This window comes from Carcharhinus amblyrhynchos, chromosome 16 (genome assembly GCF_965287045.1).
Source record: "Carcharhinus amblyrhynchos chromosome 16, sCarAmb.v2.hapA, whole genome shotgun sequence".
NCBI classification, from domain to species: domain Eukaryota; kingdom Metazoa; phylum Chordata; class Chondrichthyes; order Carcharhiniformes; family Carcharhinidae; genus Carcharhinus; species Carcharhinus amblyrhynchos.
The window spans coordinates 716,823-744,497 of NC_137339.1; the positions used below are offsets into that span (position 1 = coordinate 716,823).

The 27,675-nt window shown below is 48.2% G+C and overlaps 1 protein-coding gene across 2 annotated transcripts in view; it reads right to left on the minus strand.

Annotated features, from left to right (window-relative positions):
* The window catches only part of LOC145353769 (uncharacterized), a 105,507-nt gene that overhangs the window by 49,047 nt on the left and 28,785 nt on the right, over positions 1 to 27,675 (minus strand). The window lies entirely within an intron of this gene.

Genomic DNA, 27,675 nt, shown 5'->3' on the forward strand with positions numbered 1-27,675 from the left:
TTTTCATCCCTTGTCATTGATCACATTGCTGGTTGTGTGTGTTTGGGGGGCACAGTTTGACGGCAGCATTCTGTACATTATAATAATAATGTAACAGTGTCTGTCGAGTATTTTGGAACACACTGATGTTGTGTAAGGTACAATCTAAATGTAAGTTAAATAGCTTTGGCTCAAAACCTGATTCTCTCAGTTTTCTGCTCTCATTTCTAAAGAGTCTTATCTCTGGACAGCTGGCAGCTTCCTGATCATTGTTGAAGTGTGGGTAAATATGTTGGCAGCATTGCCACGGCACCGCCCAATTCCAGTTCCATCCTGTCCTGACACAGGATCCGAGGTGGCAGATTCTGCTGGATATCTAGGAAGCACAACTCAAACCTGATACTTTCCAGCCTTTTGTGACTAAACTGAGGACATACATTGCCCATTGCGGAGCAAGCAGGAGCTCAGGTTTACGTCCCCAACAATCGAGTTTGGTGATAGCAAAGGCAATTTTAAGGAGTAAAAATCAGGTATGCAGGCTGTGTGATTGAAGAGTGTTTATTAGCACATTACCAGAAAGTCACACCTTAGAGAATTAGAACAGGAAGCTCTGGCTTGAGAAACTCATCTCGCTTTCCCAGGGCTGAAATGGTCACTATGAAAGGACACAGGTTTAAGGTGCTGGGCAGTAGGTACAGAGGAGGTGTCAGGGGTAAGGTTTTCACTCAGAGGGTGGTGACTGACTGGAATTGGCTGCCATTGGTGGTGGTGGAGGCAAACTCGCTGGGGTCTTTTAAAAGACTTCTGGATGAGTATATGGGATCTAATAGGATTGAGGGTTATAGGTAAGCCTAGTAGGTAGGGATGTGATCGGCGCAACTTGTGGGCCGAAGGGCCTGTTTGTGCTTAGTTTTTCTATGTTCTATGAAACAATTTTGGATGGAGGTGCAATTTGAATGTTGTATCTGTGAACAATATATATGGGTTCAACAGGCAAAGCTGTGTTTCTAGAATAGGGAAAAATTGAACAATCTGCTCAGCATCCAGAGTGTGTGTTTTCCTGCTCTACCTGATTAGTCTTGTGTTTATGAGAGGAAAACACTTCATTTTATCATTGCATCCTGCACACTTTGTTGCTTCAGTCACTACACAATGAGTAAGGCAATAAATTCTAACTGGCAGAGTTCCCTATCTCTGGCTGAGAGCAGACAGATATAAAAATATTGCTAAGTGAAACACTCTAAACTTGCAACAGACTTACTCTTTCAGAAACCCAGGGCTAAAATCACTCTGTCTCCCAGTCAGATCAGATCACAGGGGAATCACTGATTCCTTTATGCCTGAATTACATTCAAAACTTGCCCAAAATCATATTGTACCTTTCCCTCTGAGAGTTTCACATCAATCAGGAACAATGTCATGACCCAGGCAGGAGAAGGGAAGGTCAGAGGTACTGCCCTGACTTTCTGAAACTCTCAGCTCGCTCAGGAATGTTATTAGTTCAGAGGAATGCTCTTGCTCTTGTTTTGTGCTGTTAGATCATGAGTGAAAAGGCCCATGACAGTCATCCACTGAACACTGGGGCTGCTATTTTTTGACATTGCTTCATCTGTTCATCAGCCTTGGGGCACATTCCAATGGAATATCTCTAGGTGTCTGCACTATACAAGCATTTAATCAGCCTGGATTGTTTTACTCTAAACTCCTCTGCAGTTTGACAGTTGCAGCTGTTTATCTATCTTTGGACCTATTATTATTAGGCTGCCTGGCTGCTGGAATCCAGCAAGGTTGGAAATGACTTTGGTTCTAATTTAGGGTTACGTATCTCTAACATGTTCATTTAAACACGTATTCATGAACAAACAAAGTCATATTGAGAAGTTCAGGTGAAAAGTCAAAGTTCACCGTGGAAGACAAAGAACTGAAGTTGTATTTGCCGAATCTTGCCTTGTCGCTCTGTATTAATGTATTTTGTCACAAAGCCACCTTTTGGGATCATACCTGATTCCAGTGACTGTTTTCACTCTGTGGAAAATCTTCAATTTCAAGAGACTTTCCCTAAGTCGCAAGTCCTGATTTCAAAGATTTCCGGTGTAGGAAAGGCAGATTGATGAGGACATGCTGATAGCTCGGAATGTTTTCAGGTGTGAGATAGACAGAATCAGAATTTCAGCTCAAAGGGGGGAAAATGGAAATGTGAACAATGAAAAATGAAGTAAAGGAAGTTGTGAGAGTAACTCCATAAGGATCTTTATCCAGCCTGGGGTGGTTCCTTCAAGTTGCTAAGAGCACAAAGCAAAGCTGAGAAAAGTGATGAGCAAGATGTGAATGTTCAGATAAAGCTCAGAGTTCATTCACTCCATTACTGTGTAACAAATAGAGAGCAAAAACTCCTAAAAATAACAGCGGGTGACCATGCTGCCCCTCAAACCTTGTTCATTATTAAATATGATCATGGCTGACTGATTGTGGCCTCAATTCCACTTTCCTGCAGGTTCCCCACTAACTCCATCAGAAATCTGTCTACCTCAGCTTTGAAAAGATTCAATGATCCAGCCTCCATTGCTCTCTGTGAAAGATCTTCCACAGATTAATGGCCCTCTGAGAGAAAAATATCCTCCTCATCTCCATCTTAAATGGGAGACTTCTTATTTTGAAACTCCACTTATTAATTCTAGATTCCCCCAAGAGAGGAAACTCCTCTCAATATCGACCCAATCAATCCCTGTCTGAATGTTGCTGGTTTCAATAAGATCACCTCTCATTTTTCTAAACTTCAATGGGTAAAGGCCCAGCCTGATCATCCTTGCCTCAAAGGCAAACCCCTCACCCCAGGGTTGAATCCAGTGAAACTTCTTTTAACTGCCTCCAATCAAAGTGTATCGCTCCTTAAATAAGGAGATTAAAACAAGCACAAAATCCCAGTGCAATCTCACCAATGCCCTGTTCAACTGCTCCAAAAACTTCCTCCTTTTATGCTTCATATCTCTCAGAATAACAACAACCATTGTGTTTCCCTTCTTATTTACTTGCTGTAGCTATATGCTTACTTTGTGATTCATATACAAGGGCACCCAGGTCCCTCTGTACTTCAACATTCTGCAATTTCTCTCCATTTAAATAGCATTGTGCATTTCTATCCTTCCTGCCAAAGTGGATAATCTCACAATTTCCCACATTATATTCTGCCAAATGTTATGCCCAGTAACTTGACATGCATCTCTGAAGACTCTTTGTATTCTCCTCACAACTCGCTTTCTTACTTAACCCTGTATCATCAAATCCTCTATCCATGCTAATATATCACCCTAACACTTTATGAAGTAACTTTTTTGTGTAGTATCTTATGAATTGCCTTTTGGAAAATCTAACTACACCACATCTACTGGTTCCCCTTTATCCACCCTGCCTGTTACATCCTCAAAGATTCCTAAGAAATTTGTCAAACACTATTTCCCTTTCACAAAACAATGTTGACTCTGCTTAATTGTATTACGATTATCTAAATAATCTATTTAATAATGTATTTGGTCATTTTCCCAAGACAGATGTTAGACTAACTAATCTATACACCAGAACTATACCGCCTCACCTGCCACTGAATCGGAGCTGGCGAGGATGGGCAATGGAAACATCCATTGACCTCAGGCAGGAATTTCCAATCTTGCTCCAGCGAGGCTAAAACATCCCACCCATAATTCCTGCTTTCAGTCTCTATATTTGTCACTTTCCAATCCACTGGCATCTTTCCTGGATTGAGGAGGTTCTGGAAGAATACAACCAATGCTTTCACTATCTCAACAGCCACTTCCTTTAATTCCCAACAGTCATCAGGTCCAGGCGACTTGTTATCCTTTAGTCCCATTTGTTTTCTGAGCAATTCTCTCATTACTGTAATTCTTTAAGTTCCTCTCAGCCTTTTGTCCCCTGATTTTCTCCTATTTTTGGGATGCTTTTTGCATCTTTTTTTGTGAAGACAGATACTAAATATTTCCTCGATTCCCTTTAATTTCTCGTTCTCTGAAGGATCAACTTTCACTATCACTGCTCTTTTTCATTTTATATACAAGAAGCTCTCATTGGATAAAATTAAATTACTGCAGATACTGGCATCTGAAACCAAAAGAGAAGCTTTTGGTAAAAGCTTTCACACTGTCTTTTTATCGCTCCTTTTCACTCAAACTCCAATTTCTCCCACTTTTTTTGTGCTGGTTTCTAAATATTTGATTTGATTTATTATTGTCACATGTATTAACAAAGAGTGAAAAGTATTGTTTCTTGTGCACTATACAAAGCATACCGTTCATAGAGAAGGAAGTGAAAGGATGCAGAATGTAGTGTTACATTCATAGCTAGGGTGTAGAGAAAGATCAACTTAATGAGGTGGTCAATTCAAAAGTCTGACAGCAGCAGGGAAGAAGCTGTTCTTGAATTGGTTGGTACGTAACCTCAAATTTTTGTATCTTTTTCCCAACGGAAGAAGGTGGAACAGGGTATGTCTGGGATCTATAAGGTCCTTGATTATGCTGGCTGCTTTTCCAAGATAGCAGGAACAGTAGACAGAGTCAATGAACGGGAAGCTGGTTTGCATAATGGATTGGGTTTCGTTCATGATCCTTTGTAGTTCTTTCTGATCTTGGACAGCGCAGGAGCCATATCAAGCTATGATACAACCAGAAAGAATCCTTTCTATGGTGCATCCATGGCACACAGCCTCGCTTGTCTTTGGTACCAGGATAATGGTCATCTTTCTGAAGCAGGTAGGGACCTCAGATTGGTGTAAACAGAGGTTAAAGATGTCTGTGAATAAGTTAATGTTAAAGTTTATTTATTAGTGCCACAAGGCTTACATTAACACTGTAATGAAGTTACTGTGAAATTCCCTTAGTCACCACATTCTGGCACCTGTTCAGGTCAATGCACCCTAACCAGCACCTCTTTCAGACAATGGGATTAAACCGGAGCACCCAGAGGAAACCCATGCAGACGCGGAGAGAACGTGTGGACTCCACATAGATAGTGACCCAAGCCAGGTATCGAACCTGGGTCCCTGGCACTGTGAGGCAGCAGTGCTAACCCACTGTGTCACCACCAGCTGGTCTATGCAGGATCTAAGTGCTCGTCTGGGTACGCCATCCAGCCAGTTGCTTTCCATGGGCTGACTTTCAAGAAGGCCGATTTGACATCTGAAATGGTGACCCCAAATCGGGGCTCATCCGAGGCTTCTGGGGTGCAGGCCATGCTCTCACTGACCTCTTGCTCAAAATGGAATAGAATGCATTGAGCTCATCAAGGAAAGGTGCATTGGTGCTGGCAATTTTACATGCTGTAATCTTGTAGCCTGTTATGCCTTGTAGTTGGTGGGAATCAGTGTGGCTAGCCGGGGACTCTGGTCCAAAACTGTCTTCATTTCCAATCTTGTGACCCACCACTAATCTACACAGTATTGGACAGCCTTTCTTTTGATTTGGTACCATCTTAACTTCCTGAGTTAGACACAGGCGGTGTATCCTTCTGCTAGAGTCTTTATTTCTCAATGGAATATATCTCTGTATGACGGGTTTGGGTCTGGGTCTTGATTTGTTTGGGTCTGCGGTCCCGGTTTGGGTCTGGGATCTCAGTTTGGGTCTGGGGTCCCGGTTTGGGTGTGGGGTCTCGGTTTGGGTCTGGGGGTCCCTGTTTGGGTCTGGGGTCCCGGTTTGGGTCTGGGGTCCCGGTTTGGGTCTGGGGTCTCAGTTTGGGTCTGGGGTCCCGGTTTGGGTGTGGGGTCTCAGTTTGGGTCTGGGGTCCCGGTTTGGGTCTGGGTCTCGGTTTGGGTCTGGGGTCTCGGTTTGGATCTGGGTCTCGGATTGGTGTGGGGTCTCGGTTTGGGTCTGGGGTCTCGGTTTGGGTCTGGGGTCCCGGTTTGGGTGTGGGGTCCCGGTTTGGGTCTGGGGGTCCCTGTTTGGGTCTGGGGTCCTGGTTTGGGTCTGGGGTCTCGGTTTGGGTCTGGGGTCTGGGTTTGGGGCTGGGTTCTCGGTTTGGGTCTGGGGTCTCGGTTTGGGTCTGGGGTCTCTATTTGGGTCTGCGGTCCCGATTTGGGTCTGGTGTCCCGGTTTGGGTCTGGGGTTTCGGTTTGGATCTGGGTCTCGGTTTGGGTCTGGGGTCTCGGTTTGGGTCTGGGTCTCGGTTTGGGTCTGGGGTCTCGGTTTGGGTCTGGGATCTCGGTTTGGGTCTGGGGTCTGGGTTTGGGTCTGGGGTCTCGGTTTGGGTCTGGGGTCTGGGTTTGGGTCTGGGGTCTCAGTTTGGGTCTGGGTCTCGGTTTGGGTCTGGGGTCTCGGTTTGGGTCTGGGATCTCGGTTTGGGCCTGGGGTCTGGGTTTGGGTCTGGGGTCTGGGTTTGGGTCTGGGGTCTCAGTTTGGGTCTGGGGTCCCGGTTTGGGTCTGGGTCTCGGTTTGGGTCTGGGGTCTCGGTTTGGATCTGGGTCTCGGATTGGTGTGGGGTCTCGGTTTGGGTCTGGGGTCTCGGTTTGGGTCTGGGGTCCCGGTTTGGGTGTGGGGTCCCGGTTTGGGTCTGGGGGTCCCTGTTTGGGTCTGGGGTCCTGGTTTGGGTCTGGGGTCTCGGTTTGGGTCTGGGGTCTGGGTTTGGGGCTGGGTTCTCGGTTTGGGTCTGGGGTCTCGGTTTGGGTCTGGGGTCTCTATTTGGGTCTGCGGTCCCGATTTGGGTCTGGTGTCCCGGTTTGGGTCTGGGGTTTCGGTTTGGATCTGGGTCTCGGTTTGGGTCTGGGGTCTCGGTTTGGGTCTGGGTCTCGGTTTGGGTCTGGGGTCTCGGTTTGGGTCTGGGATCTCGGTTTGGGTCTGGGGTCTGGGTTTGGGTCTGGGGTCTCGGTTTGGGTCTGGGGTCTGGGTTTGGGTCTGGGGTCTCAGTTTGGGTCTGGGTCTCGGTTTGGGTCTGGGGTCTCGGTTTGGGTCTGGGATCTCGGTTTGGGCCTGGGGTCTGGGTTTGGGTCTGGGGTCTGGGTTTGGGTCTGGGGTCTCAGTTTGGGTCTGGGTCTCGGTTTGGGTCTGGATCTCGGTTTGGGTCTGGGATCTCGGTTTGGGCCTGGGGTCCCGGTTTGGGTCTGGGTTTGGGTCTGGGGGTCTCGGTTTGGGTCTGGGGTCTCGGTTTGCGTCTGGGGTCCCGGTTTGGGTCTGGGGTCTCGGTTTGGGTCTGGGGTCTGGGTTTGGGTCTGGACTCCTGGTTTGGGTCTGGGGTCTCGGTTTGGGCCTGGGGTCCCGGTTTGGGTCTGGGGTCTAGGTTTGGGTCTGGGGTCTGGGTTTGGGTCTGGGGTCTGGGTTTGGGTGTGGGGCCTCGGTTTGGGTCTGGGGTCCCGGTTTGGGTCTAGGGTCTCGGTTTGGGTCTGGGGTCTGGGTTTGGGTCTGGGGTCCCGGTTTGGGTGTGGGGCCTCAGTTTGGGTCTGGGACTCGGTTTGGGTGTGGGGTCTCGGTTTGGGTCTGGGGGTCCCTGTTTGGGTCTGGGGTCCCGGTTTGGGCCTGGGGTCCCGGTTTGGGTCTGGGGTCCCGGTTTGGGTCTGGGGTCTCGGTTTGGGTGTGGGGCCTCAGTTTGGGTCTGGGACTCGGTTTGGGTGTGGGGTCTCGGTTTGGGTCTGGGGGTCCCTGTTTGGGTCTGGGGTCCCGGTTTGGGCCTGGGGTCCCGGTTTGGGTCTGGGGTCCCGGTTTGGTTCTGGGACTCGGTTTGGTGTGGGGACTCGGTTTGGTGTGGGGTCTCGGTTTGGGTCTGGGGGTCCCTGTTTGGGTCTGGGGTCCCGGTTTGGGTCTGGTGTCCCGGTTTGGGTTTGGGATCCCGGTCTGGGTCTGGGGTCTCGGTTTGGGTCAGGGGTCCCGCTTTGGGTCTGGAGTCTCGGTTTGGGTCTGGGGTCCCGGTTTGGGTCTGGGGTCCTGCTTTGGGCCTGGGTCTCGGTTTGGTGTGGGGTCTCGGTTTGGGTCTGGGGTCTGGGTTTGCGTCTGGGGTCTCGGTTTGGGTCTGGGGTCCCGGTTTGGGTCTGGGGTCCCGGTTTGGGTCTGGGGTCCTGCTTTGGGCCTGGGTCTTGGTTTGGTGTGGGGTCTCGGTTTGGGTCTGGGGTCTGGGTTTGCGTCTGGGGTCTCGGTTTGGGTCTGGGGTCCCGTTTGGGTCTGGGGTCCTGCTTTGGGCCTGGGTCTCGGTTTGGTGTGGGGTCTGGGTTTGGGTCTGGGGTCTGGGTTTGGGTCTGGGGTCCCGGTTTGGGTGTGGGGTCTCGGTTTGGGTCTGGGGTCTGGGTTTGGGTCTGGGGTCCCGGTTTGGGTCTGGGTTTGGGTCTGGGGTCTCGGTTTGGGTCTGGGGTCCCTGTTTGGGTCTGGGGTCCTGGTTTGGGTCTGGACTCCTGGTTTGGGTCTGGGGTCCTGGTTTGGGTCTGGGGTCTCGGTTTGGGTCTGGGGTCTCGGTTTGCGTCTGGGGTCCCGGTTTGGGTCTGGGGTCTCGGTTTGGGTCAGGGGTCTCGGTTTGGGCCTGGGGTCTCGGTTTGTGTCTGGGGTCCTGGTTTGGGTCTGGGGTCTGGGTTTGGGTCTGGGGTCTCGGTTTGGGTCTGGGGTCTCGGTTTGGGTCTGGGGTCTAGGTTTGGGTCTGGGCTCTGGGTTTGGGTCTGGGGTCTGGGTTTGGGTCTGGGGTCCCGGTTTGGGTCTGGGTCTCGGTTTGGGTCTGGGTCTCGGTTTGGGTCTGGGGTCTGGGTCTGGGGTCTGGGTTTGGGTCTGGGGTCTGGGTTTGGGTCTGAGGTCCCGGTTTGGGTCTGGGTCTCGGTTTGGGTCTGGGTCTCGGTTTGGGTCTGGGGTCTCGGTTTGGGTGTGGGGTCTCGGTTTGGGTCTGGGGTCTGGGTTTGGGTCTGGGGTCCCGGCTTGGGTCTGGGTTTGGGTCTGGGGTCTGGGTTTGGGTCTGGGGTCTCGGTTTGGGTCTGGGGTCCCGGTTTGGGTCTGGGTTTGGGTCTGGGGTCTGGGTTTGGGTCTGGGGTCTCGGTTTGGGTCTGGGGTCCCGGTTTGGGTCTGGGGTCCCAGTTTGGGTCTGGGTTTGGGTCTGGGGTCCCGGTTTGGGTCTGGGGTCCCAGTTTGGGTCTGGGTTTGGGACTGGGGTCCCGGTTTGGGTCTGGGGTCCCGGTTTGGGTCTGGGTTTGGGTCTGGGGTCCCGGTTTGGGTCTGGGTTTGGGTCTGGGGTCCCGGTTTGGGTCTGGGGTCTGGGTTTGGGTCTGGGTTTGGGTCTGGGGTCTGGGTTTGGGTCTGGGTTTGGGTCTGGGGTCCCGGTTTGGGTCTGGGTTTGGGTCTGGGGTCCCGGTTTGGGTCTGGGTTTGGGTCTGGGGTCCCGGTTTTGGTCTGGGGTCCCGGTTTGGGTCTCGGTTTGGGTCTGGGGTCCCGGTTTGGGTCTGGGTTTGGGTCTGGGTTTGGGTCTGGGGTCTGGGTTTGGGTCTGGGGTCTGGGTTTGTGTCTGGGTCTCGGTTTGGGTCTGGGGTCTGGGTTTGGGTCTGGGGTCTCGGTTTGTGTCTGGGTCTCGGTTTGGGTCTGGGGTCTGGGTTTGGGTCTGGGGTCCCAGTTTGGGTCTGGGTTTGGGTCTGGGGTCTGGGTTTGGGTCTGGGGTCCCGGTTTGGGTCTGGGGTCCCGGTTTGGGTCTGGGGTCTCGGTTTGGGTCTGGGGTCCCGGTTTGGGTCTGGGTTTGGGTCTGGGGTCTGGGTTTGGGTCTGGGGTCCTGGTTTGGGTCTGGGTTTGGGTCTGGGGTCTGGGTTTGGGTCTGGGGTCTGGGTTTGGGTCTGGGGTCTGGGTTTGTGTCTGGGTCTCGGTTTGGGTCTGGGGTCTGGGTTTGGGTCTGGGGTCTCGGTTTGTGTCTGGGTCTCGGTTTGGGTCTGGGGTATGGGTTTGGGTCTGGGGTCCCGGTTTGGGTCTGGGTTTGGGTCTGGGGTCTGGGTTTGGGTCTGGGGTCCCGGTTTGGGTCTGGGTTTGGGTCTGGGGTCCCGGTTTGGGTCTGGGGTCTGGGTTTGTGTCTGGGTCTCGGTTTGGGTCTGGGGTCCCGCTTTGGGTCTGGGGTCTGGGTTTGGGTCTGGGGTCCCGGTTTGGGTCTGGGTTTGGGTCTGGCGTCTGGGTTTGGGTCTGGGGTCTGGGTTTGGGTCTGGGGTCTCGGTTTGGGTCTGGGGTCTGGGTTTGGGTCTGGGTCCCGGTTTGGGTCTGGGTCTCGGTTTGGGTCTGGGGTCTCAGTTTGGGTCTGGGGTCTGGGTTTGGGTCTGGGTCCCGGTTTGGGTCTGGGTCTCGGTTTGGGTCTGGGGTCCCGTTTTGCGTCTGGGGTCTCAGTTTGGGTCTGGGGTCTGGGTTTGGGTCTGGGGTCCCGGTTTGGGTCTGGGTCCCGGTTTGGGTCTGGGGTCCCGGTTTGCGTCTGGGTCTGGGTTTGGGTCTGGGGTCCCGGTTTGGGTCTGGGTTTGGGTCTGGGGTCTGGGTTTGGGTCTGGGGTCTGGGTTTGGGTCTGGGGTCCCGTTTTGCGTCTGGGGTCCCGGTTTGGGTCTGGGTCTGGGTTTGGGTCTGGGGTCCTGGTTTGGGTCTGGGTCTGGGTTTGGGTCTGGGTCCCGGTTTGGGTCTGGGTTTGGGTCTGGGTCCCGGTTTGGGTCTGGGTTTGGGTCTGGGGTCCCGGTTTGGGTCTGGGGTCCCGGTTTGGGTCTGGGGTCTGGGTTTGGGACGGGGGTCCCGGTTTGGGTCTGGGGTCCCGGTTTGGGTCTGGGGTCCCGGTTTGGGTCTGGGGTCTGGGTTTGGGTCAGGGTCTGGGTTTGGGTCTGGGGTCCCGGTTTGGGTCTGGGTTTGGGTCTGGGGTCCCGGTTTGGGTCTGGGTCTGGGTTTGGGTCTGGGTCTGGGTTTGGGTCTGGGGTCTGGGTTTGGGTCTGGGGTCCCGGTTTGGGTCTGGGTTTGGGTCTGGGGTCCCGGTTTGGGTCTGGGGTCTGGGTTTGGGTCTGGGGTCCCGGTTTGGGTCTGGGTCTGGGTTTGGGTCTGGGGTCCCGGTTTGGGTCTGGGTTTGGGTCTGGGGTCCCGGTTTGGGTCTGGGGTCCCGGTTTGGGACGGGGGTCCCGGTTTGGGACGGGGTTCTAGTTTTGGTTTGAGTTTTGGAGGTCAGTGTGCAATTGGAAACTCCCGTGGGAACAAACTGCCCAAGAACTCAGGGTCAGTTCGAGAACAAACCGGGGAGCTAATCCAGAAGAAAAACACCCTTCCAACAGAATTAGTATTTCCCCGTTTTACTGTTTTTATCCTTCAAAGCACGTTGAATCATAACATTTGGAAAGGGAATTGGGTAAATTTTCTGGACTATGGGAACAGAGTCGAGATTGGGATTAATTTGCATTAATTCACAGAGTAAAAAGTCTGACAACACCAGGTTTATCCAACCGATTAATTTGATAGTACACTCACTAGCTAAATAAATCGGTTGGATAAACCTGGTGTTGTCAGACTCCTTACTGTGTTTACCCCAGTCTAACGCCGGCATCTCCACATCATTAATTCACAGAACCCGGTGGCTGAGTCAGCCAATCCAACTCAGGGTCAGTGGGACACTCTTTGGACACCAGCTGTTATTTGGCTCCACCTGGTGTTGCTAGCATTAAACTGCAAGCAGCATTGGTGCTGCAATGGGCCAATCTGCCTGTGCCAGCATACCTGATTAAAGGTCACAAGAGGGGCATGACCTTTGTGAGCAGCACTGGGGTCAAGGTGATGAGAGTGAAGGACTCAGAGACCCTAGTTACTGTTCCTCTGCTCTTTCGCCTCCTCATTGTCCAGGAGAATAGTGTCAACATAATAGGGTGATTGTGGGAGTAAACTCCAATATTACATGCAATATGGTATACTCCATACATTATGTGCTACCTGACTTAGACCCCTAGATTCCATTGAATTCCTCCCATGCAGAAAGGGGCCATTCAGTCCATCAAGTCTGCACCCACTTTCTGAAAGAGTGTCTTACCCAAGCCCAACCCCCTGCCCTATCCCCATAACCCACATATTTACCTCACTAATCCCCCCTAACCTACACATCTTGGGGCACAAAGGGACAATTTAGTATGGCCAATTCATCTAACCTGCGCATCTTAGGAGTGTAGGAAGAAACCGGACACCTGTCTTTTAAAAGCATTTAGACACCCGGATAAGATGGGTATAGAGGGATATGGGCCAGACGCAGACATTTGGGACTAGTTTAGTCGTTAATAAAAGGAGCAGCATGGACAAGTTGGGCTGAAGAGCCTGTTTCCTTGCTGTTAAACCTCTATGACTCTATAAACCGGAGGAAACCCACACAGACACGGGGAGGAAACTCCATACAGTCACCAATAGTCAGAATTGAGCCCGGGTCTTTGGCGCTGAGATAACTGTGTCACTGTGCCACCCTCCAGGTTAGGTGATCCCACTGCCACAATCACTCTGTTATACAAAGGGAGAATTAGCAGCAGCTCACAGCAGCAGTGATCAGGTGTTAGCTAACTGATGCTAAATACTACTCCGTCTTGGATGCAAGTTCAGGGTTTTGGCAGGTCAACTGGATGAACACAGCTCCTGATGGGGAGAAAACTAAGAACCCAGCTTCTAAGCAAGCCCCAGTTGTTGCTTTCACGGTCAGTGAGCAACAGTGTACCCACTCAAACGGAGACAGCAGAAGCAGGCTCTTGTCCAGTCCCATCACTGTTTCACACACAGTAAATTATAAAGTTTATTTATTAGTGTCACAAGTAGGCTTATATTAACACTGCAATGAAGTTACTGTGAAAGTCCCCTGGTTACGACACTCTGGTGCCTGTTCAGGTACACTGAGGGAGAATTTAGCACGGCCAATGCATCTAACCAGAACATCTTTCATGACTGAGAGGAAACCGGAGCACCTGGAGAAAACCCACACAGACACGGGGGAGAACATGCAAACTCCACAGACAGTGACCCAAGCTGGGAATCAAACCCAGGCCCCTGGTGCTATAAAGTAGCAGTGCTAATGCCTGTGTCACCGTGCCACTAGTCTATGCAATGGCTTCAGTAATGAAGCTGAGTTAGGAATAAATATACCATAATAATCTACTTATCCTAAAAAGGGCCTCAATTGCATCATATTTGTTGGATGTGCTGCTTCTAAAATAACATTCATCATTTTTGGTGCTTTAGGTACGCCATGACTATCAGTAATGTGACCCAAATACAGGACTGACATCTGGAAAATATCAAACTTTTCTTTTTTGATATGCAGACCAGGTCAAAGAGTCATAGAGATCTACAGCATGGAAACAGGCCCTCCGGCCTAACTTGCCCACACTACCCAGTTTTTATCATTAAACTCAAAACTGTCTGGAACGAGCTGCCAGAGGTAGTAGTAGAGGTGCATACAATTTTGTCTTCCAAAATGCATTTAGACAGTTACATGGGTAAGATGGGTATAGAGGGATATGGGCAAAACATGGGCAATTGGGACTAGCTTAATGGTTAAATAAAAGGGGTGGCATGGACAAGTTGGGCCAAAGGGCCTGTTTCCATGCTGCAAACCTCTATGACTCTATGATCAAGCTAATCCCAATTGCCCACATTTGGCCCATATCCCTCTATATCCATCTTACCTACGTAACTGTCCAAATGCTTTCTAAAAGACAAAAGCCTGTACCACTACCTCTGGCAGCTTGTTTGAGACACTCATCACCTTCTGTGTGAAAAAAATTGCCCCTCTGGACCCTTTTGTATCTCTCCCCTCTCACCTTAAACCTATGCCCTCTAGTTTTAGACTCCCCTACCTTTGGGAAAAGATATTGACTATCTAGCTGATCTGTGCCCCTCATTATTTAATAGACCTCTATAAGATCACCCCTCAACCTCCTATGCTCCAGAGAAAAAAGTCCCAATCTATCCAGCCTGTCCTTATAACTCAAACCATCAAGTCCCGATAGCATCCTAGTAAATCCTTCTAGTTTAATGATATCCTTTCTATAATAGGGTGACCAGCAGCTACATTCATCAAATATAAGAACATAAGAAATAGGAGCAGGAGTAGGCCATCTAGCTCTTCGAGCCTGCCCCACCATTCAATAAGACCATGGCTGATCTGTCATGGCTCAGTTCCACATTCCCGCCCTCTCCCCATAACCCTTAATCCCCTCTCTTATCAAAAACCCATCAACCCGCATCTTAAAAACATTTAGCGAGGCAGCCTCCACCACTTCAACGGGCAGAGAATTCCAGAGATTCACCACCCTTTGAGTGAAGAAGTTCTTCCTCAACTCCGTTCTAAACCGCCCCCCCTTTATCTTGAGGCTGTGCCCCCTAGTCCTACTGTCCTTTCTGAGCAGGAAGAGTCTCTCCACCTCTATCCTATCCATCCCATTCATCATCTTATACGTCTCAATGAGATCTCCCCTCATTCTTCTAAACTCTAACGAGTACAAGCCTAGTTTATTCAGCCTCTCCTCATAGCTCAACCCCCTCAACTCCGGTATCAGCCTAGTAAACCTCCTCTGCACTCCCTCCAAGGCCAAAATATCCTTGCGGAAGTGCGGCGCCCAAAACTGCACACAGTACTCCAGCTGCGGCCTCACCAGTGCCCTATACAGCTGCAGCAAGACCTCCCTACTTTTATATTCAATCCCCCTCGCTATGAAGGCCAGCATCCCATTCGCCTTCCTGACCACCTGCTGCACTTGCAAGCTGGGTTTTTGCGACTCATGCACAAGGACCCCGAGGTCCCTCAGCACCGTCGCCTGCTGCATTTTTTCGCCACGTAAGTAATAATCCTTCCTACCATTATTCCTACCAAAGTATGCTGGCAAAATCTTGCTGAATTTCTGCCCACCTGATAACCCAGCAAACAAATCTTCAATTAAAGGATATTGATATGTAAGCAATCTTTTTTGTGTAGCCTAACTTTGGAATCCACATACAAGAGTCTCGAAGAGTATTTGCTAATGACTCACTAAACTCACAATGTTGTGCTATCCTTCTTCAGGTTGCCACATCTGAATAATGTTTTCATCCTCCATTTGATTCCTTCGGTGGAACTTGAATCATTTTGCAATGATCAGTGTCTTTGGAGAGTAATGCTCTTCAAGTACCTTTGTCAAGTTATTGTAAGTTTTAATTCCAGGCTTTGCTAAACAAACCAAGTTCTGGAGCAAATTGAAGGTTTTATTTCCTATTGTACTGCGAAAAGCTGGTACCAGCATCTCATCTGCAACTTTGTTGACTTGTGCAGAGTACTGAAAATGCTCTACTTAAAGGAACCAATGGATTTGGGAGGAAGGGGGGTCAGGATATTGAATTCAATGATCAGCCATGATCAAAACGAACGGCAGACCACGTTCAAAGGGCTGAATGGCCTCCTCCTGCTTCTATTTCTATTAATCTGGCCCCACTGAAATATCCCATCTGCTGCGCTAATTTATTATGGCAGAAGAATCACCCACCCCCCATAGAAACACATGTAACAATGGTTAGAAAATTTAAACGTGGGTTTTTGAAAGTGTATTATTGAATAGGTATACATCTTGGCTAATGGCACAGTGTTCTAAGGCATCATAGGAAAAAGGCCGGTAAAGCAAAACGCATTCCTTGTAATAATATACCCATAGAAGCATAGTTCATACCAGCATGGAGACCAGGCAGCTCAGTAAGGAGACATTCATTGAACAAGGACAAGCTAATGGTTCCCAACAGCTTAATGAACAGGCGGAGTATTAAACAAGATAAGTGTTCAAAACAGGTTTAAAACATAAGAACATAAGACCTAGGAGCAGGAGTAGGGAAGTTAACCCCTTGAGTCTGCTCCACCATTTAATATGATCATCTCATCTCAGTCTCAATTGCACTTTCCTGCCTGTTCACCATCACCCTTCAATTCCATTACTAATTACAACTCTTATCTCCTCAAATTTACTAAATGTCCCAGCATCCACTGCTCTCTGGGGTAGTGAATTCCACACACTCAAGACACTTTTAGAGAAATAATTTCTCCTCATCTCTATTTAAAGTTTGGCACCCCCTATCCTAAAACTGTGGCCTCTTGTTCCAGATTGCTCCACAAGATGAAACATCTTCTCCACATCTACTTTGTCAATCTCCTTGATCATCTCGTACAACTCAATTAGATGGGGAAGGAAAATGTCGTGACAATAGGGCAATCGTGGTACTGCACTGCAGTATTAGATACAGTACAATATACTCTGCTTCATGGGGTTACCACACTGGGTCAAAGGTCAGATCACACTTTAAGGGAGATTGCAACAGGGTTGCCAATGCTTTGCAGTTATGTGTTTATTAATAAAGTTAGTTCACAGCAATGGTACTGGTCATCCTGCAACATAAAAACTAGATTGGGGGAGGCCCAAATGTACTCTGGGTGACGACTTCAATGTCGATCAACAAGAGTGTTTCAGTAGCAACATCACAGACTGAGCTGACCAGGTCCTAAGGACATTGCTGCTAAACTGGGACTGCGGCAAGTGGTGAGGGAAACAACAAGAGGAGAAAACCTAATTGATCTCATCCTTATCAATCTGCCTGTTGCAGATGTATCTGTCCATGAAAGTATTGGGAATCAAGTAGATAAGGTAGTTAAGAAGGCATACGGTGTCTTGGCGTTTATTGGTAGGGGGATTGAATTTAGGAGTCGCAGCGTCATGTTGCAACTGTACACAACTCTGGTGCGGCCGCACTTGGAGTACTGTGTGCAGTTCTGGTCCCCACATTACAGGAAGGATGTGGAGGCTTTGGAGAGGGTGCAGAGGAGGTTTACCAGGATGTTGCCTGGTATGGAGGGGAGGTCCTATGAGGAGAGACTGAGGGATTTGGGGTTGTTTTTGCTGGAAAGAAGGCGGCTAAGAGGGGATCTTATTGAAACATATAAGATGATTAGAGGTTTAGATAGGGTGGACAGTGATAGCCTTTTTCCTCGGATGGAGAAAGCTAGCACGAGGGGGCATGGCTTTAAATTAAGGGGTGGTAGTTATAGGACGGATATCAGGGGTAGGTTCTTTACCCAGAGGGTGGTGAGGGATTGGAATGCCCTGCCTGCTGCAGTTGTAAATGCGCCTAGTTTGGGGGCGTTTAAGAGATCCGTGGATAGGTTTATGGACGAAAAGGGATTGGTTTAGGTTAGAGGGTCATTGTTTTTTAACTGGTCGGCGCAACATCGTGGGCCGAAGGGCCTGTTCTGCGCTGTAATGTTCTATGTTCTATGTTCTATTGATAGGAATGACCATCGCACAGTCCTCGTCGAGATGAAGTCCCGTCTTCATATTAAGGATACCCTCCATCGTGCTGTGTGGCACTACCACTGTGCTAAATGGGATAGACTTTGAAGATATCTAGCAACTCAAAACTGGGCATCCATGAGATAGTGTGGGCCAACAGCAGCAGCAGAATTGTACTCAATTCTGTAACCTCATAGCCTGGCATATTCCGTGTACTATCATTACCACCAAGCCAGGGGATCAACCCTGGCTGAAGTAGCAACAATTGCTTATAGAACATACAACATTACAGCACAGTACAGGCCCTTCAGCCCTCAATGTTCTGCCAAGCTATATCCAATCCCAAGATCAGTCTATCCCACTCCCTATCATTCTGGTGTGCTCCATGTGCCTATCCAATAACCGCTTGAAAGTTCCTAAAGTGTCCGACTCCACTATCACAGCAGGCAGTGCATTCCACACCCCAACCTGTGAAGAATCTACCTCGGACACCCCTCCTAAATCTCCCACCATGAACCTTATAGTTATGCCCCCCTAGTAACAGCTACATCCACCCGAGGAAATAGTCTCTGAACGTCCACTCTATCTATCCCCCTCATCATCTTTTAAACCTCTATTAAGTCACCTCTCATCCTCCTCCGCTCTAAAGAGAAAAGCCCCAGCTCCCTCAACCTTTCCTCATAAGACCTACCCTCCAAACCAGGCAGCATCCTGGTAAATCTCCTCTGCACTCTCTCCAATGCTTCCACATCCTTCTTATAGTGAGGTGACCAGAAGTGAACACAATATTTCAAATGTGGTCTCACCAAGGTCCGGTATAGTTGCAGCATAACCCCACGGCTCTTAAACTCAAACCCCTGTTAATAAACACTAACACACTATAAGCCTTCTTCACGGCTCTATCCACTTGAGTGGCAACCTTCAGAGGTCTGTGGATATGAACCCCAAGACCTCTCTGTTCCTCCACATTCCTCAGAACCCTGCTGTTGACCCTGTAATCCGCATTCAAGTTTGTTTTACCAAAATGAATCACCTCACACTTATCAGGGTTAAACTCCATCTGCCACTTTTCTGCCCAGCTCTGCATCCTATCAATGTCTCTTTGCAGCCTGCAAGAACCCTCCACCTCATCCACTACTCCACCAATCTTGGTGTCATCAGCAAATTTACTAACCCACCCTTCAGCCCCCTCTTCCAAGTCATTGATAAAAATCACAAATAGCAGAAGACCCAGCACTGATCCCTGCGGTACACCGCTGGTAACTGGCCTCCAGTCTGAAAATTTTCCTTCCACCACCACCCTCTGTCTTCTATGATACAGCCAGTTACATAACCAATCAGCCAAACTTCCTTCTACCCCACACCTTATCTTCTTCATGAACCTACCACAAGGAACCTTATCAAACACCTTACTAAAATCCATGTGTGCGACATCAACTGCTCTACTTTCGCCCACACACTTAGTTACCTCCTCAAAGAATTCAATCAAATTTGTGAGGCAGGACTTACCCCTCACAAAACCCTGCTGACTATCCCGGATAAAACAGAATCTTTCCAAATGGTCATAAATCCTATCCCTCAGGACCTTTCCATTAACTTACCGACCACCGAAGTAAGACTAACTGGCCTATAATTACCAGGGTCATTCCTATTTCCTTTCTTGAAGAGAGGAACAACATTCGCCACTCTCCAGTCCTCTGGCACAATCCCCGTGGACAGTGAGGAACCCAAAGATCAAAGCTAAAGGCTCCACAATCTCATCCCTTGCCTCCCAAAGCATCCTAGGATGTATCCCATCTGGCCCAGGGGACTTATACACCCTCAGGTTTTTCAAAATTGCTAATACATCTTCCCTCTGATCATCTACCTCCTCCACCCTATCAGCCTGTATCACACTCTCATCCTCAAAAACATGGCCCCTCTCCTACCTTGAATGAAGTATTCATTCAACCCCTCGCCTACCTCTTCTGACTCCATGCACAAGTTCCCACTACTATCCTTGACTGGCCCTAAGTAAATGGAACCCTCTCTCCTACACCATCCCTGCAGCCACATATTAATCTACACTCTCTCCCTGTTCCTGAACTCACTAACACGTGGCACTGACAACAAACCAGAGATGACCACATGCTTTGTCCTGGCTCTCAGCTTCCATCCTGGCTCCCTAAATTCCTGTTTTAAACCCCCATCCCTCTTTCTACCTACATCGTTGGTACCGATGTGCACCACGACCTGCGACTGACCCCCCTCCCCCTTAAGGATCTTGAAAACATGATCCGAGACATCACAGACTCTTGCACCCGGGGGTCAACATACCATCCGTGAGTCTCTTTTACTGTCGCAGAACCTCCTATCTGTCCCTCGTGTCCCCAATTACTATTGCTCTCCTGCTCTCCTCCCTTCCCTTCTGAGGCACAGGGACGGATTCAGTGCTCTAAGTCTGGTCACTCTGGTTTACCACTGGTAGGCTGGCCCCCTCAACAGTATCCAATGTTGCTGAGGGGAACAACCACAAGGGATTCCCGCGCTGGCTGCTTCCTCCCAGCCCATCTCACCGTCACCTATCCATTTTCAGTTTTTGGAGTCTCCAAATCCCTGAAGCTTTTATCTCTGATCACCTCTGTCTCCCGAATGATCCAAAGTTCATCCAGCTCCAGTTCTCTAACGTGGCTTAGCAACTGGGTGTCTTATATTGGAGGAAGGCTTTTAAGGTTCAACTGGAAGCTAAGGCAGCTGAAGATAGCACACCAGAGAGTGAACATCCCTCAACTCTGTGAGGAGAAACTGGACAGGACAAGGGAGTTGTAAAGAGACAGACTTTCCAAAGAACCAGATTCAGCTTAGATAATCAGGGAATTGGGACAGAAGGAATGTCTCAAGAAGACTGAAATCTAGAGAATAGAGACTAAAGTATTGTTCAGGAAAATGAGGAAAAAACAAAGTGTTGTGAATAAAAGACAACTGCATTACCTGAGTTAAAGTGGGAAAGACTTTAGATGTAAATCAAAAGTTTGATGCCATTTTAATACAGTCTGGGAATCAAGAGTTAAAGCAATTGTGAAAAGTTTGTACAGCAGTTAAGACAAAGAGATCCTGAAGGAGGAGTCAGAAAACCTGGATGCTGGATTTGTTGTTAACACTAGTGCATTCTGGGAGAAGCTGGATCAGCAATACCTACCAAGAAGTGGGAAGCGGAAGATCTGGTGTCAAGGAGTGGTGAGCCCAAACACTACATTAGAGATTCCCTCCCTCCCTCTTCCTCTAACCAAAAAAAGGTCATCATGAGAAGGTAAAAGTGAAAGTAAGAGTTTATAAATTTTCTCAAATAATTTAATTGATGCTCAAAATGTCAGTCAATGGGGTTAAGTGTTGTACTTGTAAGGTGTGGGAAATCTGTGATGCTTCCAGCATCTCAGACGATAACGTCTGCAGGAAGTACACCCAATTGCAGCTCTTTACAGACCACATGGATAAGTTGGACAGAGGTTGGATGCACTTAGGATCATGAAGGAGGCAGAAAGCATCATGGATAGGAACGTTAGAGACATGGTCACACCAAAGGTGCAGGCAAATAGATGGGTGACTGCCAGAATGGGCAGAAAGTCAGTACAGGAACCCCCTGTGGTCATCCCCCTCTCTAACATGTTTACTGTTTTGGATACTGTTGGGGGAGATGGGCTATCAGGGGATAACAGCACAGCTGGCTCTGTTGTTAAGCAGGGAGGGACAAAGAGGACTTGAACAATAGTTATAGGGGACTCTATAGTTCGGGGTGCAGATAAGCACTTCTGTGGACATGAAAGAGAATCCAGGATGGTATGTTGCCTCCCTAGTGCCAGGGTCCAGGATGTCTCTGAGCTGACAGAAGGGAAGAGGAGAGGGAGAGGGTGAACAACCAGAGGTTGTGACACATATTGGTACTAACAGCATCAGTAGGAAGAGTGATGAAGTCCTGCAGCAGCAGTTTAGGGAATTAAGTAAAAAGTTAAAAAGCAGAACCTCTAAGGTTGTAATCTCAGGAATACTCCCTGTGCCACGTGCCAGTGAGGCTAAGAATAGGAAGATAGTGCAGCTCAATGTATGGCTAAACAGCTGAGTAGGAGGGAGGGTTTCAGACATCTGGACAATTGGGGTCTCTTCCAGGGGAGGTGGGGCCTGTACAAGAAGGTCGGGTTGCATCTAAACTGGAAGAGCATAAATATTCTGGCCGGGAGATTTCCTAGTGTCACACGGGTGGATTTAAACTAGTTTGGCAAGGGTGAGGGAACCAAAGCTAAGATGAATTAACTGAAGGGGAAGCAGAGAGTCAGGCCAGTAACACTCAGAGAAACAGCAGGCAGGGTGGGATTGCAAATCAGAGAGGGTCTGGTGGATTGAAGTGCATTTGTTTCAATGCAAGAAGTGTAACAGGTAAGGCTTAGAGGTAAGAACTCTAACAGGTAAAAACTTAGAGCTTGGATTAGTACTAGGAACTACGATGTTGTTGCCATTTCAGAGACTTAGTTAAGGGAAGGACAGGATTGGCAGTTTAACATTCCAGGATACAGATGTTTCAGGCAGGATAGAGGGGGATGTAAAAGGGGTGGGGGTGTTGCACTACTGGTTAAGGAGAATATCACAGCTGCACTCCGGGACGACACCTCAGAGGGCTCACACAGTGAGACAATATGGGTAGAGCTCAGGAATAGGAAAGGTGTAGTCACAATGTTGGGGGATTACTATAGGCCACCCAACAGCAGTGGGAGATTGAGGAACAGATATGTGGGCAGATTTTGGCAAAGTGTAAAAGTAACAGGGTTGTTGTAAGGGAAACTTTAACTTCCCCTGTATTGACACTTAGTGCGAGAGTCTTCGATGGAGCATCCAGGAGGCTTTCTTGAAACAGTATGCAGATAGTCCAACTAGGGAAGGGGCCATACTGGACCTGGTATTGGGGAATGAGCCCAGCCAGGTGGTTGATGTTTCAGTAGGGGAGCAGTTCAGGAACAGTGATCACAATTCAGTAAGGTTTAAGATACTGATGGATAAAGATAAGTGTAGTCCTCGAGTTAAGGTGCTAAAATTGGAGGAAGGCTAATTACAACAATATTAAGCAGGAACGGAAGAATGGAGATTGGGGGCAGATGTTTGAGGGCAAATCAACATCTGGCATGTGGGAGGCTTTCAAGTGTAAGTTCATAAGGATTCAGGACCGGCACATTCCTGTAAGGATGAAGGGTAAGTATGGCAAATTTTGGGAACCATGGATAACAAGAGATATTGTGACCCTGGTCAATGAGAAAAAGGAAGCATTTGTTAAAGCTAGAAGGCTTGCTGGGAGGCAAGACCTCCCTGCAGAGAGATCTGGATAGGCTAAGTGAGTGGGCGAGGATCTGGCAGATGGAGTAGAACGTTGGCAAGTGTGAGGTTATCCACTTTGGAAGGAATAATATTAAAATGGACTATTATTTAAATGGTGAAAAATTACATCATGCTACTGTGCAGAGGGACCTGGGCATCCTTGTGCATGAATCACAAAAACCCAGTCTGCAGGTGCAGCAGGTGATCAAGAAGGCGAATGGAATATTGGTCTTTATAGCGAGGGGAATGGAATATAAATGCAGGGAGGTCTTGCTGCAATTGTACAAGGCACTGGTGAGGCCGCAACTGGAGTACTGTGTACAATTTTGGTCCCCTTATTTGTGAAAGGATATATTGGCCTTGGAGGGAGTACAGAGAAGGTTCACCAGGTTGATACCAGAGATGAGGGGGTTAGCTTATCAGGAGAGATTGTGTAGATTGGGCCTGTACTTGTTGGAGTTTAGAAGGCTGAGGTGAGATCTTATAGAGTCATATAGATAATGAAGGGGCTAGATAGGGTAGAGGCAGAGAGATTATTTCCACTTAGAAAGGAAACAAGAATTAGAGGGCACAGCCTCAAAATACGGGGGAGTCAATTTAGAACAGAGTTGAGGAGGAACTTCTTCTCTCAGAGGGTAGTGAATCTTTGGAATTCTCTGCCCATTGAAGCAGTGGGGGCCACCTTGTTAAATGTGTTTAAGATAGATTTCTGATCAATAAGGGAATTAAGGGTTATGGGGAGCAGGCGGGTAGGTGGAACTAAACCACTATCAGATCAGCCATGATCTTATTGAATGGTGGGGCAGGCTCGAAGGGCTAGATGGCCGACTCCTGCTCCTATTTCTTATGTTCTTATGAGACTGAGAACATACGAAGCAAGTGTGGAATACAAGGAAAGTAGAAAGGAACTTAAGCCAGGAGTAAGGAGCACTAAAAGGAGTCATGAAAAAGGACTGGTCAGCAGGATTAATGAAAATTCCAACGCTTTTTATACATATATAAAAAGCAAGAGGATAGCCAGGGAGAGGGTTGGCCCACTCAAGGACAAGGAAGGGAATCTACACGTGGAACCAGAGGAAATGGGCCAGTACTAAATGGACAAGGTATTAAATTTCTACAAATACTTAAAGGGCAAAAGAGTAACAAGGGAGAGAGTAGGGCCTCTTAAGGATCAACAAGGTCATCTATGTGTGGATTCACAAGAGATGGGTGAGATCCTAAATGAATATTTCTCACCAGTATTTACTGTTGAGAAAAGAATGGATGTTAGGGAACTTGGGGAATTACATATTGATGTCTTGAGTAATGTACATATAACAGAGAAGGAGGTGCTGGAAGTCTTAAAGCGCATCAAGGTAGATAAATCTGCAGGGCCTGATGAGGTATATCCCAGGACATTGTGGGAGGCTAGGGAGGAAATTGCGGGTTCCCTAGCAGAGATATTTGAATCATCGATAGTCACAGGTGAAGTCCCTGAAGATTGGAGAGTGGCAAATGTTGTGCCTTTGTTTAAAAAGGGCTGCAGGGAAAAGCCTGGGAACTACAGGCCGGTGAGCCTCACATCTGTGGTGGGTAAATTATTGGAAGGTATTTTAAGAGACAGGCATTTACAAACGCAAGGACTGATTAGGGATAGTTAGCGTGGCTTTGTGAGTGGAAAATCATGTTTCACAGATTTGATTGAGTTTTTTGAAGGGGTAACCAAGAAGGTAGATGAGGGCAGAGCAGTTGATGTTGTCCACATGGACTTTAGCAAGGTCTTTGACAAGGTACCACGTGATAGGTTATTGCATAAAGTTAAATGTCATGGAATCCAGGGTGAGGTATCTAAATGGATCCAAAATTGGCTTCTTGACAGAAGCCAGAGGGTGATTGTAGAGAGTTGCTTTTCAAACTGGAGGCCTGTGACCAGCGGTGTGCCTCAGGGATCAGTGCTGAGTCCACTGTTATTTATCATTTACATTAGTGATTTGGATGAGAATATAGGGGGCATGGTTAGTAAGTTTGCAGATGACATCAAGGTTGGAAGGTTATCTCCAATTGCAATGGGATCTTGATCAATTGGGCCAGGGGCTGATGAATGGCAGATGGAGTTTATTTTAGACAAATGCGAGGTGATGCATTTTGGTAGACTGAACCAGGGCAGGACTTACTCAGTTAATGGTAGGGCACTGGGGAGAGTTACAGAACAAAGAGATCTAGGGGTACATGTTCATAGCTCCTTGAGAGTGGAGTCACGGATGGAAAGAGTGGTGAAGAAAGCACTTGCCATGCTTGGTTTCATTGGTCAGAACACTGAATACAGGAGGTGGAACATCTTGTTGAAGTTGTACAAGACATTGGTAAGGCCACACTTGGAATACTGTGTGCAATTCTGGTCACCCTATTATAGAAAGGATATTATTAAACTAGAAAGAGTGCAGAAAAGATTTACTAGGATGCTACTGGGACTTGATGGATTGAGTTATAAGGAGAGGCTAAATAGACTGGAACATTTTTCTCTGGAGCGTAGGAGGTTGAGAGGTGACCTTATAGAGGTCTATAAAATAATGAGGGGCATAGACAAGGTCGATAGTCAAAATCATTTCCCAAAGGTAGGGGAGTCTAAAACTAGACAGTACAGGTTTACGGTGAGAGGGGGAGATACAAAAGTGTCCAGATGGGCAATTGTTTCACACAGAGGGTGGTGAGTGTCTGGAACAAGCTGCCAGAGGCAGTAGTAGAGGGGGGTACAATTTTATCTTTTAAAAAGCATTTAGACAGTTACATGGGTACGATGGGTATAGAGGGATATGGGCCAAATACGGGCGTTTGGGATTAGCTTAGGAGTTTACAAAAACAAAAGGCAGCATGGACAAGTTGGGCCGAAGGGCCTGGTTCCATGCTGTAAACCTCTATGACTCTATGAGTACTTTGCGTCAGTATTCACCAAAGAAAAGGACTTATTCGATGATGAGTCTGGGAAAGGATGTATAGATAGTTGGAGTCATATTGAGATCAAAAAGGAGGTGGTATTGGGATTCTTAAGAAACATTAAGGTAGACAAGTCCCCAGGGCCTGATGGGATACACCCCAGAATAATGAGAGAGGCAAGGGAGGAAATTGCTGAGGCCTTGACAGGAATCTTTGTATCCTTACTGGCGACAGGCGAGGTCCCAGAGGATTGAAGAGTAGCCAAGGATGTTCCTTTGTTAAAGAAGGGTAGCAAGAATAATCCAGGCCGGCGAGCCTTACATCAGTGGTAGGGAAATTATTGGAGGGGATTCTTCAAGACAGGATTCATTCCCATTTGGAAATAAGTGGATGTATTAGTGAGAGGCAGCATGATTTTGTGAAGGGAAGGTCCTATCTCATGAACTTGGTTGGGTTTTTCAAGGAAGTGACGAAGATGATTGATGAGGGTAGGGGAATGGATGTTGTCTACATGGACTTCAGTAAAGCCTTTGACAAGGTGCCTCATGGCAGACTGATGCAGAAGGCGATGTTGCATAGGATCAGAGGTGAGCTGGCAAGGTAGATCAAAACTGGCTCAGTCAAAGAAGTCATGATGTGGAGATGCCAGCATTGGACTGGGGTAAACACAGTAAGAAGTCTCACAACACCAGGTTAAAGTCCAACAAGTTTGTTTAATAGTAAACTCACTAGCTTTCGGGGTTTGCCCCTTTGTCAGGTGAGTGTAGAATTCTGGTCACAAACAGGGCATATAAAGACACACACAGTTTACAGAATACTGATTAGAATGCGAGTCTTTACAGCTAATCAATTCTTAAAGTTGCAGACAATGTGAATGGAGATAGCATTAAGCATAGGTTAAAGTGATGTATATTGTCTCCAGACAGGACAGTAAGTGAGATGTCGCAAGCCCAGGCAAATCATGGGGGTTACAGATAGTGTGACATGAACCCAAGATCCCGGTTGAGGCCATCCTCACGTGTGCGGAACTTGGCTATCAGTCTCTGCTCAGCGACTCTGCGCTGTCGTGTGTCATGAAGGCCACCTTGGAGAACGTTTACCCGAAGATCAGAGGCCAAATGCCTGTGACTGCTGAACTGCTCGCCAACAGGAAGGGAACAGTCTTGCCTGGTGATTGTCGAGCGGTGTTCATTCATCCGTTGTCGTAGCGTCTGCATGGTCTCCCCAGTGTACCATGCTTCGGGACATCCTTTCCTGCAGCGTATCAGGTAGACAATGTTGGCCGAGTTGCAAGAGTATGTACCGTGTACCTGGTGGATGGTGTTCTAACGTGTGATGATGGCATCCATGACAATGATCCAGCATGTCTTGCAGAGGTTGCTGTGGCAGGGTTGTGTGGTATTGTGGTCACTGTTCTCCTGAAGGCTGGGTAGTTTGCTGCAAGCAATGGTCTGTTTGAGGTTGTGCAGTTGTTTGAAGGCGAGAAGTGGGGGTGTGGGGATGGCCTTGGCGAGATGTTCATCGTCATCAATGATATGTTGAAGACTCCGGAAAAGATGTCGTAGCTTCTCCGCTCTGTCCAATATTTGATTGTATATAGAGTGGTGAAGTGAAGTCAATGATTTCAGTGTGTGATTCATTAGAAAGATATCTGGGATATTCTTGTTCATACAGAGTGCCTGTATCTGCTCCAATTTACAATTTATACAGTGTGGTGGTAGCTTGTGCCCCGCTGTTCTGCAGGAGCAGCTGTCTTGGCCACTGTGGTAAGGAGCACATCATGGATGAGCAGGCACCTCTCTCTTTGCAGCACAAGTTGGGATGTTCCCCATGTGTCAGATTGCATTGGTTACCACTATTCTCTGAACATTTTGTATATTTTGTTCTGCCAGGTACCTGTCAATGGTTACAGCTCTTAGAACTCGACTGCTGGCAGGTACATGGCACATACTCTTGCAAGTCAGCCAACATTGTCTACCTGATACGCTGCAGGAAAGGATGTCCTGAGGCATGGTACATTGGGGAGACCGTGCAGACGCTACGACAACGGATGAGTAAACACCACTTGACAATCACCAGGCAAGACTGTTCCCTTCCTGTTGGGGAACACTTCAGCGGTCACAGGCATTCAGCCTCTGATCTTCGGGTAAATGTTCTCCAAGGCGGCCTTCACGACTGGCAGCGCAGAGTCGCTGAGCTGAAACTGATAGCCAAGTTCC